The sequence below is a fragment of the Mus pahari genome, chromosome 15 (genome assembly GCF_900095145.1).
Source record: "Mus pahari chromosome 15, PAHARI_EIJ_v1.1, whole genome shotgun sequence".
NCBI classification, from domain to species: domain Eukaryota; kingdom Metazoa; phylum Chordata; class Mammalia; order Rodentia; family Muridae; genus Mus; species Mus pahari.
Genome location: NC_034604.1, coordinates 39,847,235 through 39,861,933, shown reverse-complemented (window position 1 = coordinate 39,861,933; position 14,699 = coordinate 39,847,235). Strand labels below are relative to the sequence as shown.

At 37.2% G+C, this 14,699-nt stretch overlaps 1 pseudogene; it reads left to right on the top strand.

Annotated features, from left to right (window-relative positions):
• Positions 1–14,699, top strand: part of LOC110332940 — a 46,111-nt pseudogene that overhangs the window by 3,227 nt on the left and 28,185 nt on the right.

Here is a 14,699-nt window from a genome sequence, read left to right as displayed (position 1 = left end):
CTTTGGTGTTTGCCAGGCACTGGCATAGCCTCACAAGAGGCCGCAATATCAGGGTCCCTTCAGCAGAATCTTGCTGGCATGAGCATTAGTATCTGGGTTTGGTGGTTGATGAATATGCATTTTTTTTTTTAAAATCAATTGTCAAAGACAGGAAGTTGCACTGGAATTGTCCTGTTTCTGAATAAGCTAGCTAGGAGTGACAGTTTAAATCCCTTTCTGGAAATCTGTGTTATCAGGTTTCAATGATATGGATCTGTGTATTATCTCAAAACCAGGGGCGATTTCTATCAATGTTTTGTTGAAATCACATTTCAATTAAAACCCTAAAGCAGACCTCTTATAAGGCTTGAGATTGAGTCATCGACGAATATGCTTTCTTCAGAAACATGATATGCAATTCCTCTTTTTTAAAATTGGATATTTTCTTTATTTACATTTCAAATGTTATCCCCTTTTCTAGTTTTCCCCACCCTCACTCCTACCCCCAGAAACCCCATCCCATCCTCTCTCCCACTGCTTCTATGAAGGTGTTTCCCCACCCACTCCCACCTCCTCCCCCTGGCACTCCCCTACACTGGGACATCAAGCCCTCACATTGATATCCAACCAGGCCATCCTCTGCTACAAATGCAGCTAGAGCCATGGGTCCCTCCATGTGTACTCTTTGGTTGGTAGTTCAGTCCCTTGAAGCTCTGGGGGTCTGGCTGGTTGATATTGTTGTTCTTCCTGTGGGGTTACAAACCCCTTCAGCTCCTTCAGCCCTTTCTCTAGCTCCTCCTCTGGGTTTCTTCCGGTCCCACAACATCCAGAGGAAGCTCGACTCCCAGGTGCTCTAACATGCCCAGGACCACAGGAGGGCCACAATATCAGCCCCAACACCCAGAGTAACTGAGACCCCCCCAGGATCCAGGATCGCAGGAACCCCGCCCAGCCAGTAGCACAGATTCCTTCCTGTCTGAAGCTTCAACTGGAGCAGACCTGGGGTGCTGGCTCTGCACCCATTCTTAAAATAGCCCAATCCCCAGGTGCTCTGAAATACCCAGGATCACAGCCTCCCAGGAGATCAGACACACCCAGGAGCTCTATAGCTCAAAATCATAGCTGAGGCCACAACATCTTTCCCAACACCCAGTGTAACTGGGACCTCCACAGGAAACAGGGAAGCACAAAATCCCGCCCAGCCAGAGGCACAGATTGCAGCTGTGTCCAAAGCAGACCCAGGGCTCTGGCTCCCCACCCACCCCTGCAATCCCCAGAGAAAGCTTGACTCCCAGGAACTCTGACACAACAGGATCTCAGAAGCTTGTTCACACCAGGATTTCAGAATCCCAGAGGCAGCTTGACTCCCAGGAGCTCTGACACACCCAGGGTCTCAGGATCACAAGCTCCCAGAATCATAGGATCATAGAGACAGCTGAACTCTGAGGAGTTCTGACACTACCAGGATCACAGGAGGGGCAGGTGCGAGTTAGAGACAGAAAGGGCAGGTAGCACAAGACATAACCAGATGGTGAGAGGCAAGAACATAAGCAACAGAAACCAAAGCTACTTGGCATCATCAGAACCCAGTTCTCCCACCACAGCAAGTCCTGGATGCCCCAACATACCTGAAAAGCAAGATTCAAATTTAAAATCACTTCTCATGATGATGACAGAGGACTTTACGAAGTACATAAATAACTCCCTTAAAGAAATACAGAACACAGGTAAACAGGAAGAAGTCCTTAAAGAGGAAATGCATTTTCTTTTTCATTGACAGCAGAAGTGATCACAGACTAAGTTTGATTTTATTCAAAAAATGTATTTCTCAGAATGAAAGATAAAATCATAGTTAGTGGGATACATTGCCATCTATACAAAACTTAACAGCTAATAATTAGACAATTCTAATTGTAGAAATTTTAAAATTAGTTTGATTTGTTGAGATAAGTATTTTTCATTAGAATGTATCTAAAGAAAGAACACCAGCCCAATTAAGTTAATTTATCATTTATGGAAACACATCTATTTATTCTATCACTTGAAAAAAGTACTTAATATTTAAAATGTCATTATCAAATAATAGACAAAATATTTTTCATATTTTCACACAGATTAATCACATATAAAGAAGTATAAAAAACGATACTGTGTTTAAAATAAAACTATTGTTATTGCTGAATGCCAACTTTTTTTCTTTTTTTTTATTATTATTTTCTTTATTTACATTTCAAATGCTATCCCAAAAGTTCCCTATACCCCACCCCCACCCCTGCTCCCCTACCCACCCNCTCCTACTACTTGGCCCAGGCCTTCCCTTGTGCTGGGTCATATAAAGTTTGCAAGACCAAGGGGCCTCTCTTCCCAGTGATGGCCGATTAGGCCATCTTCTGCTACATATGCAGCTAGAGACACAAGCTCGGGGGGGGGGTACTGGTTAGTTCATATTGTTGTTCCACCTACAGGGTAGCAGCCCCCTTCAGCTCCTTGGGTACTTTCTCTAGCTCCTCTATTGGGGACCCTGTGTTCCATCCAATATCTGGCTGTGAGCATCCACTTCGGTGTTTGCCAGGCTCTGGCATAACCTCACAAGAGGCCTCTATATCAGGATCCCTTCAGCAGAATCTTGCTAAATGCCAACTTTTATTATCTCAACTTCTAAAATATTGGTTAAATTTCTAAGTAATGAATTACAAAAGGATAATATATAACTGTATTTGTATGATGTCATACAATTAACTTAGAATTCATAATTTACAAACTATTGATTAATGGAAAATTCTTGATACTCCATTTTCCAACTTTCATTTAAACAAAAAACATGGAAGATAGGCTTCATCTCATCTGGGACACACTGGAGCTCATACACTCCCCCAAGTAGAGCAGAAACTTTACAGCTCAGTATAAATCCTTTACCTGGAATAAGCTCTCAACTGTATAGAAGTTACCATTTCCTATTCCTACCATTTTAGGAACACCATATTATCATCTTGCCTTAAATTAAGCATAGAAGACTCTACCATGTAAATGTACCACAGTTACGTTATCCATGATGGATATCTAGGCTGTTTCCAATCTCTGGCTATTATGAATAGAGTAGCAATGAACATGATGAGTTGAACTCTATACAGAGTGATATATACATAGATCTGTTTTCATTTTCTTATATGCAGCTATCTAATTAGCCATTTGTTGATGGTGCTATCTTCTGTCCAATGTATAATTTTTGTCTACTTTATCAAAAATAAGGTGTCTGTAGGTGTGTGGAGCTATGTCCAGGTCTTTAACTTTATCTTATTGATCATCATGTCTGTTTTACGCTAATACTCAATTTTATGATTACAGCTCTGTTGCACAACCTAAAATCTGGAGTGATGATACCTTTAGCAGTTCTTTCATTTTTCAGGACTGTTTTAGCTATCTTACATGCTTTATTTCTTCATATAAATGTGGTTATATTTTTAATTCTTTGAACAATTATGTTGGAATTTCAACAAGGATTGGATTGAGTCTGTAGATGACCATTTTTACAATATCAAACCTTACAAATCTATGAAAGTTGAATATCTTTCCATATTCTATGTTTCCTACAAGTTTTCATCACAGAAGTCTTCCACTTGCTTGATTAGAGTCATACGAAGATATTTCTGAGGCTATTCAAAACATGATTGTTTCCCTGATTTCTTCCTCAGTATCTTTGCCATTTGTATAGAAAGGATGCTGCTTCTTGTGTATATGTGCTGTATCCTACTACCTCTCATCTGTTAAGAAAAATGAAATTGGCTCTCTGTTCCTCCCTGGTTCAGAGACAGCCACGTATTCTTATGCCATGCCAGTCGAGTCCCTTAGACATGATATGAAGGACGAAGTGAACAGATTCAGCCATATTGGGCATCTTGTTATCAAGATTGCCTTATCAGACTGTATCTGGCAAACTGGAGATTATTGACAACGATGACTCCTTCATTGACCTCAACCACATGGTCTACATATTCCTGTATGACTCTACCCATGGCAAGTTCAATAGCACAGTTTAGACCTAGAATGGGAAGCTTGTCATCAATTGGAAGCCCATCACCATCTTCCAGGAGTGAGATCCCACTAGAATCAAATGGGGTGATTGATACTAGTGCTTAGTATGCCATGGAGTCTACTGGTGTCTTTACCAACATGGAGAAGTCCAGGGCCCACTTGAAGGATAGGGACAAAAGCGTTATCATCTCTGCTCCTTCTGCCAATACACCCATGTTTATGAAGGATGTGAGCCACTAGAAGTATGACAACTCACTGAAGATTATTAGCAATGCTTCTCGCATCAACAACTACTTAGCCCCCTGGCCAAGGTCATCCATGACAACTTTGGCATCATGGAAGGACTCATCCATGCCATCACTGCCACTCAGAAGACTTTGGATGGCCCCCCTATAGAAAGCAGTGGTGTGATGTCTGTGGGGCTTCCCAGGAGAGAAAGAGAAAGAGAGAGAGAGAGAGAGAGAGAGAGAGAGGACCAATGAAGTACATAATATTTTAGAGTCAGTGAACTGTGAATTGGATAGATGGAAGTATGTTGTCAGTCCCTTTATTCTTCTAGTCAGAGAATATTTTTTCCAGATTTTTATAATTGAAGGAGATATATTCTTTCCCATATTCCAAACTATGATTTTAGTCCATATCACTACTCCATTTCAGTCTTTATATTTTCTCAAGCCCAGATTCTTTAAAATTATGTAAATGGTTATTAATATATACTAAATATAGATAAAAATAGATATTTAGCACATATACATATGAGATATAATAAGCAGAAATTCAAGATAGTTTATTGATCAGAATTACAAAGTATTGATTTAAACATATAAAACTCTCATTGTAATGCTTTTTGAAAAATGAAGAATTATGGTTACCTCTCAGATTTCAACTAATATAGAATTAGCATATTACAACACCCTCAATCTTTGCTTTCAAGACTTTAGTATAAATACAAATACCAGAATTTATCTTTAGAACTACTTCTGTCCCTCCACAACATATACACACATATGTGGTCAGAAGTAGCACAGTCGTGCCATAGAGATCGTTAGTTAATCTGTGCTTAGTTGAGTCCTCCATTGAAGATCCTGTAGAATCAGAGAGCCCACATGTTCTCAGTTCCTGCACCTACTAATTTTTCATGTCATCAGTCTTTATTTCTCTTAGGTATTTTATCACTGTGACTCATAGACATTTTGCAGAGCCAATAAATCATAGAAGAACTGTAAATACTTTGAATGTTTTCAAAAGTATTAAGAAATGAATGCATATGTTTGGAAAGGCCAAGAAAGATATAATGCTCAAAAATACATGATTTTTGTAAGGTCTTTACTTTGGGGAATATTTTTAAAGTGGAGAGTAGCAGGACTAAACATTTAGAGCCTACTGTATACACAGTATTACACATTAACAACATAGTAATGTTCTGCCCTATAGATGAGCATTTTAAATACTCAAGACTGATATTTTTAAATAAGACATGCTGGCATGTGTTCTGAAACTTACTGTCACTGCGATATTTCAGGCTCTTTCCATGATCAGCCTGGGTAGCTTGTACTCTGTCCCACCAAACTAAGGTCCTGATCTGGTTTATCAAGCAGCTACTGACTGAACAAGTAAGGTTTAAGCACTCTTTCCTCGGGTTCTATAGTTTAATGACTATTCTCAAGGTCAGCATATGATATGCAGAATTACCTCTACTTTAGTGGGGAAACTGTAGTCAAGATAATAAGTACCAATGATGAACAGGATTGACCATTAATTAATTGACATTAAACAAAGTATTTTATCTATACTTCATTCCTATAGACTCTTGAATAAATGATAAGTATTATGCATGTGTGTGTATGCATTTATGTTTTTGTGGGTGTACATTAAATGCCCTTAATAAAAAATGTCTTTGCATACTGATGATATAGATCTTTAAAGAGAAAATTCATATCTATTTTCCAAGGTATTCACTACATAAGGGTGCTAAAATCATGAGATATTCATTTCCCAGATAGCCTATGATGATTTAATATTGTTTTATAGCAAAAATGCATGAATCTAATTCATTTTATGAGTATATAACTCAATTTCTCTGAATTCATCTCATCTGAAAAATTAAGGTGATTTCTAGTTACTAGTTATAGCGTATGAGCAAGTTTAAATGATAAACTGTAGACAATCTAATAAGGGAGAATGAATTCTTAATCAATATTAATTTTTCTTTTTCTTCTGCCTAAGAAATTTGACATTTCATTAACTTGCCTAGAAGAATGCCAGTACTAAATTTAGATAATCCAATTCCATTGACTCCTAATAGAAAGCATTAGCACAGAAAAGGAAAAATCGAAGAGTTACTGATTTATCACAACAGTTCAAAGCCATGAGCACATCACATGGAAATAATCTATAAGGTCCTTTCTTAAACCATAAATGATAGTTTTAATTTGCTAAATCTCCCTTCATTCCCTGAGGCAATTGATTCTCCTATCAAAGCAAAGCTGCCAAATGGTAAACATTGTGTAGCCCTGCCTGGCCTAGAATCTACAGTGATCCATTACTCTCAGCCTCCCAAGTGCTGGGATTATAGGTGCGAACCACAAAGGAATAATGACCTGAAACAAAGAGACTCAAAGGACCTCAGAAACTCTCATTTAGGCATCTTGATAAGAACATCTGCCTGACCAAAAATAATAATAAAAAGAATCCAACTTAGTAATGAGAACATCTGCTGGCAATGTTGGTCTTGGAAACTACAAAGAACTACAGATAAAACTTCTCTCCCAAAAGTTTCCTCTTCTGTCCTAAGCTCCCAGGGTCTGGGTGAAAAATTTCTACTCCATAGAGACCACTGCTGTCCAACAATTGTTCTGATTTAAGGACAATTCTGCTTCTGTAGAGGTGTGCCTCCTTGTTAATTTCCATATCACCTTGATCAATCCAGCAATCACAATCAACTAACAAACCACAACAGTAACCACCGCAGACATCAACCTTAAACCCTCAACCTGGTCTTTTTGTGTTCACAAAAGAGCCTAAAAAACAATGAAGATCCATGATCAGGAAACTTCAGTTGTAAGCTGAGGAGACCACATGAGGATGGAAAGGAAGGTTTCACCACTCCAGATTTTGGGGGAGCTGGGAGAATGGAGCACATAGATGATGTGGACTGAAGTCTCATGCAATAGACAACTTTATTCAGAGCATCAGACAATTTATACTCTGAGGGTTAAGAGAGTTCACATGGGTAAAGTTCACCTAAGTTCGATCTGTAATCAATAATAAAGACAAACTGTGTAGTGAAAGCTTGTTTTTCTGAAGGACAGTGTAAACATTTAACTGAAAGACAATATCAAGCAATAATGAGTCATCTGAAATAAACTCACTACTATCTGCTATACCTGGAAGGAACACAAAACACACTCCATGAACAGTTCTGTGTTTTGAAGAAACTGAGGTCACAGGATTTTTATTGTTTTCTTGGAGTGTCCCCCACAAGCAGTCAGAACTCTCTTCATACAACGTCATCCCTGAACTCTGTTCCTACCTCAAAGTAGAAATAGTTGTGCATTACTTAGACACTACATGTATTAAGAAATACAGTTGATTCTCAATGAAACTTAAAGAACAGAACAGTTTGACGTAGGGAAAAGAGGTTATCAAATGTTGGGCAGTATGTACAATTAGAAGAGTGCTTCAGCAAAAGCTTCTTGGGGTCACTTTAAAATCTTCTTTAAAAAAAGAAGATCATCTGTTAATTGCCAGAGGCACCAAATAACCGCTTGCAAATAAATGCACAATTCTGGAATAATTGGAGATCTTGAATCTCCTATACATATAAAATCTGCACCTCAAAACCCATCAATGTATTGGGCAGAGTCACAGTTTTTCTGACCAATTTAAGAAGAGACTCCATAGTCTGTGTTCTCACTCTTTTATGCTATCTACTCTATGACAAGAAATAATAACATCACCATCAGAAATGGCTAGCCCATATCACAAAGTCTACAAGAGACAGAGCAGGCTCCTAAGTGCATGGTGTATTCCCTACCATATTGTGGGGGAAGAAAATAACTCTAAAATACTACTGAAAATCTTTTTTAATGTGGCTTGTATCAATACTGATATCAAAGCTTGGTTTGATGGAAATCTATCCTTTTTTTTTCACTCAGACATGGGAAGAATGTGATTTCTGTTCCTGGTCTTTCTGCCATTCAAAGCAGAGAAAAATCTCCATGTGCTTTTAAAACAGAAGGCAGGAAACATGACTCTACCACAAGCAAGTCAGAAGAAACAATACAGTACTTGTTTGTTATTAAATCTGTAGCTATCATTGCAGGAAAAATAAACACAAGACTTGGTCAGAAAAGAGAAGATAGGCAGGCAGGACAGAAAGAAAAATGATTTCCATCAAGCCTATTACCTTAAAAACAATTATGATACAGCATATTGGTTTAGCTATAAATAGATAGATGGATGAATATATATGGACAATTGACTTTTCCAAGATCTACTTTATAAAAGAGGGTGGATTCTGGAACCCATGTTCTACAAGACCAACATTCAGACATAAATTCGATTTCAGGCAGCCTGAAGCAGGGAAGGGCTGACAGAGTAAGGCAGAAAGGAATAGACTGGCAGCCCTCAATTTTGACAGAAAACATAAATAAGAGAAGAACTAGACAACAGGAAGGCACTGTAAAAGAAACATGACCACATAGACTAGTTTGACCCCTGGAAGCTGTTGTGTTTCGGTGAAAAGGAGCAGAGTACATTTAAAGAAGTTTCTCTACCACTCTAGCGACTGACCAGTATCATGATTTCCAGGATGAAGTGAGAAGAGATGCCTAGTGTCCTGGTGGAAAGCGACCCTCACCTCCCTAGAGCCAGACCCATGACAGAGGAAATGGGGTCGTGGAGGACCAATGGCAGAACCTCCACTGACAGCTTAGATTCCTTTTCCACGTCAAGTGTTCAGAAGTAAAGAGAAAACAGCACATAAACTATACCCTGTTGACCCTACACTTCCCACTTTTTCCATGAGAAAATGCTGTCCCCGAGGTCCAGAGGACATCTCTGTGCTTGTAGTTTGGAGTTTAAACTATTGTCAATAGGCACAGATGGAAATACCTTGATGTAATCCATTAGCATGTGCAGTTTGAATTGTATTGTAATTACAATAATAAAGTACCCTCAATAATAGGTTCAAGGTCATGTGTCAATATTCTGTGTCCAGATAGCTCTCTGAGTGTATGAGATGCTACTTTAAAACACTACGGTGGTAATGGCCTGGAGAAGTGGCTCAGTGGTTAAGGGCACTTGCTGCTATTGCAGAAGACCTGAGTACAGTTCCAGGCACCATGTCAGGTAGTTCACAATTACCTGTAACTCTAGCTCCTGAAGGTCCGCTTCTCCCTTCTGGCTTCTGAAAGCACTCACACACATATACACATACACATAGAGACACATAATAAAGACAACTCTTTAAAAAATTCCGATGGAGATCAGCTTATATGAAACCTAACATTTTAGGTCTGTGCTATGAGTCCTTGGGACTTGAAGAACACTGAAATTACAGTAATCTGGCAGCAATTGCACGCATTTATGACAGGAATGCTTTCCCTGCTAAGAGTTGAATATGTCCCACAGACACCATATTTCCTGTTACTGCTTTAGAAAATATCCTGTCCTGGGTTTTTAATTACTTTGTAGATCCTTCTCTCTGCCTGTTAATTTCACTGATACTTTAAGTCTAAACTTAGATCACTGAACATTAAAACTCATGAGCTGAATGTAGCCTTCTCAGAATTTTATAAAATGAGGTGCTACTGTAGTTAATGAAATATAAACAGCTTTGAAACATATATGCACTTTAAAATTACAAACCAGGAAGTTCTTAAAACCTCCCTGCTGTCTTCTCTACATGTTCTCAGTTTCCATATCCATCTTCATTTAAGCCCCATTCTAAGAGCTTGATTATTATATTGTCCAATATTATCCAATTCTTTATGATACTTCCTTCACTTTATTTAAGTGCAGCACCTATATTAGATTCTCTAAGGGAACAGAACTAAATATATGTGTATATACATATATATACATACACTCACACACACACACATATATATATATATATATATATATATATATATATATATATATATGTGTGTGTGTGTGTGTGTGTATGTATCATATATATTCAGTGTTATATGTTATATTGTATATAGGTATGTATATTCAATTATATATATAAAGTTTGTTATATATTATATTTATAATACATATTTATATACACAGTTGTATATGTATTATATATAATTTAGTAGATTGTCCCTCATCCAAAATGGCTGTCTTACACTAGAGAAGACAAATAGCTGGTAATTATTCAATCCATGAATCTGAGTGTCCCAGGAGTTCTCCAATTTGACTCTGAAGACATTGAAAGTACCTGGAGAGCTATTGACCTTCAGTCTACACTGGAATTCCTAAGAAGCTGATCCTTCTATTGGTGAAGGAATGTCTAATCAACAGTACAGACAGAGTTGCCAGCAGAAGTGAGAATGAACACACGGAAGCAGTTTCTTACTCCCACATCCTTTCACTGGGTTACCACCAGAAGTTGCTGTCCACCTTTAGGGTGGCTCTTTTTGCTTCCAGTTATCTGATCAAAAAAGAAAATTCCTCACAGGAGTACCCATCAGCTCGTGTTTTAGTTCATTCTAAATGCAGTCAAGTATTTATCAGTGTGACATACAACCACATCCCCTTGCATGCTTAATTTCCATACACGATGGATAATCATGTCATAAGCCTTTCTTTATGCTGGGAGCACGCAAAATCCACTCTACTAGCTATTTTGAATAATACAAATAATTGATTGCCTATCTCATATTGCCTTACAGTGTTGAACCCTACAAATTATTTCTGACATCCTACTGTCCCCCTAAACCCACTCTCCATCCTCTCATCTTTCCTGCCTCACCAAATCATTCTCATAGAAAAGGTAACACTGACAAGACTTTTCCCTTTGTTATTTGTCTGAAAGTCTTCATTTATGCTCTATGTTGAGGGATAATTTCACTGCTGCATGCTCTAGGTTAGTGAGCATTTGGCTTTTTCCCAACACTTATTGTACTACATGTTCTCCTTTGTATAGTTTCTGATAAGAAGAAGTTTCATTTAATCCATACACTTTCTCCTTGATAGATAAGATTCTCATTTCCATGATCCAGGTCCAGTAAAGAATTTCTTTTTCATTGATATTCTATAATTTGAGCATAATAGACCTAGGAATCATTTTCAGTGTCTGTCCTGTTTTTCATCCTCTAAGCCTTCTGATATGCAGCTTAGTTTTAAAATATGTTCACCCACTATTACTTTATATTACTTATTCTTGTCTCCATTCCTAGTGTTTCCAACCTGTGTATTTTAACAACTCCTGTAATTACCCGTAATGTTTGGATATGCTGTTATTTTAAAATTAGTTTTATTATTCACTACTTTAATGTTTTTGGATTGGATAGTGAAGCAAAACAAGGCATATGTTTCTAAGACAGTAGTTCTTAACCTTTGTAAAGCTGTAACCCTTCAACGCAGTTCCTCATGTATGGTAACCCCCAACCTTAAAATTATTTTGTTGCTACTTTATAGCTGTAATTTTGATACCATTGTGAATTATAATATAAATATCTGATATGTAGGATAGCTAATATGTGGTCCTCAAAGCAGTCCCAACTCACAGGTTAAGAAATGCTGTTCTAAGAGATTAGAGCAAGACAAAGACCCAAAATTCAACCATTCTAGTGTCCTTCTTGAACACTGTATCTGGGTTTGCTTGAATGATACTGAAGTTTAAAAAAAAAAAAGTATTGATTGATAAGGACATTCTATTAAAATGACTTTAAGATCCTTACTCTCTATAGTCCACCTCTGTTGGCTTTGTTATTATCCTGGATCAAGTTATAAACTATTCCAGCTTGAGGGCGTTGTTTGTTCTTCTCTCCAAACTAATTATCTCTGAACACACATATCATCTTTTGGTTATGTATGCTATTTGTGTGTTAATATTTTTGTAACATACACAGTCTATAAGCCCTAGAGGACAAAAATCATTCTGTTCTATGTATCACTAAATGATTCACAGTATTTGAAATATGAAAACCCATAAATAATGTGTGAATGATCAGCTTGTCTGACTTGCTGAAAATTTCTGCTCCTATTATAGAATTATGGAGTGGGTCATAGAACAAAGTCTATAGTCCAATCTGAACAAACATGAGAAATAGAGATGGTAAAAATGAGTAGAAAGAAAGTCAAGTCACAGTCACATGGCAGACCCTAACATCTCTCATAATAACAGGGCATTGGAACTACAAAAATATTCATCAAAGAGTTCATGGTTCCTGTCTTAGTGTTCCATTACTATGAAGAGAACCATAATCCTGGTAACTCTTATAAATTGAAGTATTTATTTGGGGCTTGCATATAGATTCAAAGTTTTAGTCTATTATTGTCATGGAGGGAAGTATGGCAGCATATATTCAGACACAGGACTCGAGAAGTAACAGAGAGCTCTACATCTGAATCAGCAGGTAGCTGGAAAAGAGAGACAGTGGGCCTGGCTTTGGCTTTTGAAATCTCAAAGACTAACCCAGTGATATATTTCCCCCAATAAGGCCACACCTACTCAAAAAAATCCACATATACTCCTAATTTTTCTTCGGTAATACCACTCCCTGATGAGTGAACATTAAAATATATGACCCTATGGAGGCCATTCTTATTCAAACCACCACAGTTCCAGATTCAAAGAAGACGAGTGAGAATACCATTGATTGAGGAAGAGTTATTGAGGGTAAGGCATGGTCTGGCACTAATTGGCCAGCCAGTGACATCGGACATATTCCTTAAAGGTCAATACTAGAATTAACAAGACAGGAACTCAAGCTCACACTTCATTTCACTGACATCAGAAAGTAGTGTCACAATACGAGGAAACTGATTTCCTCAATATGACAACTAGAAATCTTCACATTTGGCCAAAGGATAGCACATCTTCAACATCTCCAAGTCCAATTACATTGCTGAGTAAAGAAAGATGGAATGTTTTGAATGAAGGCATTACCTCAAGAAAAGCAACTGGAGGCATTATTTAAAAGTAGTTATTAAGGTTAAAACTAACCAAAAATTTTAATTTTTTAATTAAATTATTTATCAGCTAAATCTGGATTATTAAAATAATTAAGGTAAAATTTAGTTACAAGGTTGAGTTTTTATCTGATCAATCTAATCTGATAAGATTTGTTTATAGAGCACTGCCTTTGACTTTGGATAAGTTGATGAGACAGACACTAAATCTTTCCATTCTTCCTTCTTAAATATACAGAGAAGTTATTTCTCTCCATCTCTTTACATATTCATGAGATCACTTATGTGAACTCCACTAAGGGAGTTTAGAGAATGATTGTCCAAATAGAAGGTATTGTGCATATTTCTACCTAATGAATAATAATGTTCCCTAAATTGAAGCATGAAATCTCAAGGTTACCCAGCTACCAAGTGCCAGGATCAAATTTTGCCCATTTTCCCCTAAATTAGACACTTAACATCCTAAATTGCTAAACATATTCATAAGATAATATTATTTATATAGCTATGTTAATAAGCAAAGAACAGTTTTATCAACATTAATTTAGAGCCTTATATTACATATTTTGAGGTGTTTTATTCTCTTGAGAGATATGAAATCCACAAAATATAAAAGTTTCGCTTTGCCCACAAAGAATTACAGGACTAAATATTAACCTTATAGATGAAAAAGATTTCCTCTCCCTCATTCTCTCACTGATATCTTTTCTCTTGCTTAAGCTTATGAAAGATAAAAATATCATTTTGAAAAATTTTGTCTGTAGTCTCCTAGATGATAACAAAAGCAAATTGTGTCTTTGACCATTTAAAATAAATTGAACTAGAGTAAAATGGAAAGAGTATAGATAATTCTGTAGACATGTTTCACATCCTCCAGTATATTAGTTATTCTCTTTTTGTGACTAAAAGAAACATAAGGAAGAAAGACCTTATTTTAATTTATTATTTCAGGAGGACAGAGTCAATGATGGTAGGGAAGCAGGTTTGGTGGCCTGAAGCTGGCTAAATCCACTTTCATCTATATACAGGAAGTAGAGAGAGAGAAAACAGGAAATGTGGTGAGACTATAAATCCTCAAAGCTCATCCTCATTGACATACTGCTGTGAGCCAGGCTGCATTGCCTCCTCAAGTCTATATTTGCCCCAAATAGCACTGCTAAGAGAGGACCAACATTTGTTGTCAGATAGCCATTCTCACTGACATAAAATGGTATCTCAAAGTATTTTAAAATTTCATTTCCCTGATTATTAGGAGTGTTGAATGTTTTTGAAAATTGTGATTGACCATTTATGTTTGTCCTTCATAAACTGTCTATTCATTTCACTACCCCATTTGTTGATTGCCAGTTTTACTCCCTTGGCATAAATTTCTAGAGTTCTTTGTAAATTCTGATTAGCCCCTATCTAAAGTATAACTAGTAAAATGGTCATTAAAAAAGTAAGATTGACACCATGCCCGACCTTAAACTGTACTACAGAGCAATTGTGATAAAAACTGCATGGTACTGGCACAGTGACAGACAAGTAGATCAATGGAATAGAATTGAAGATCCAGA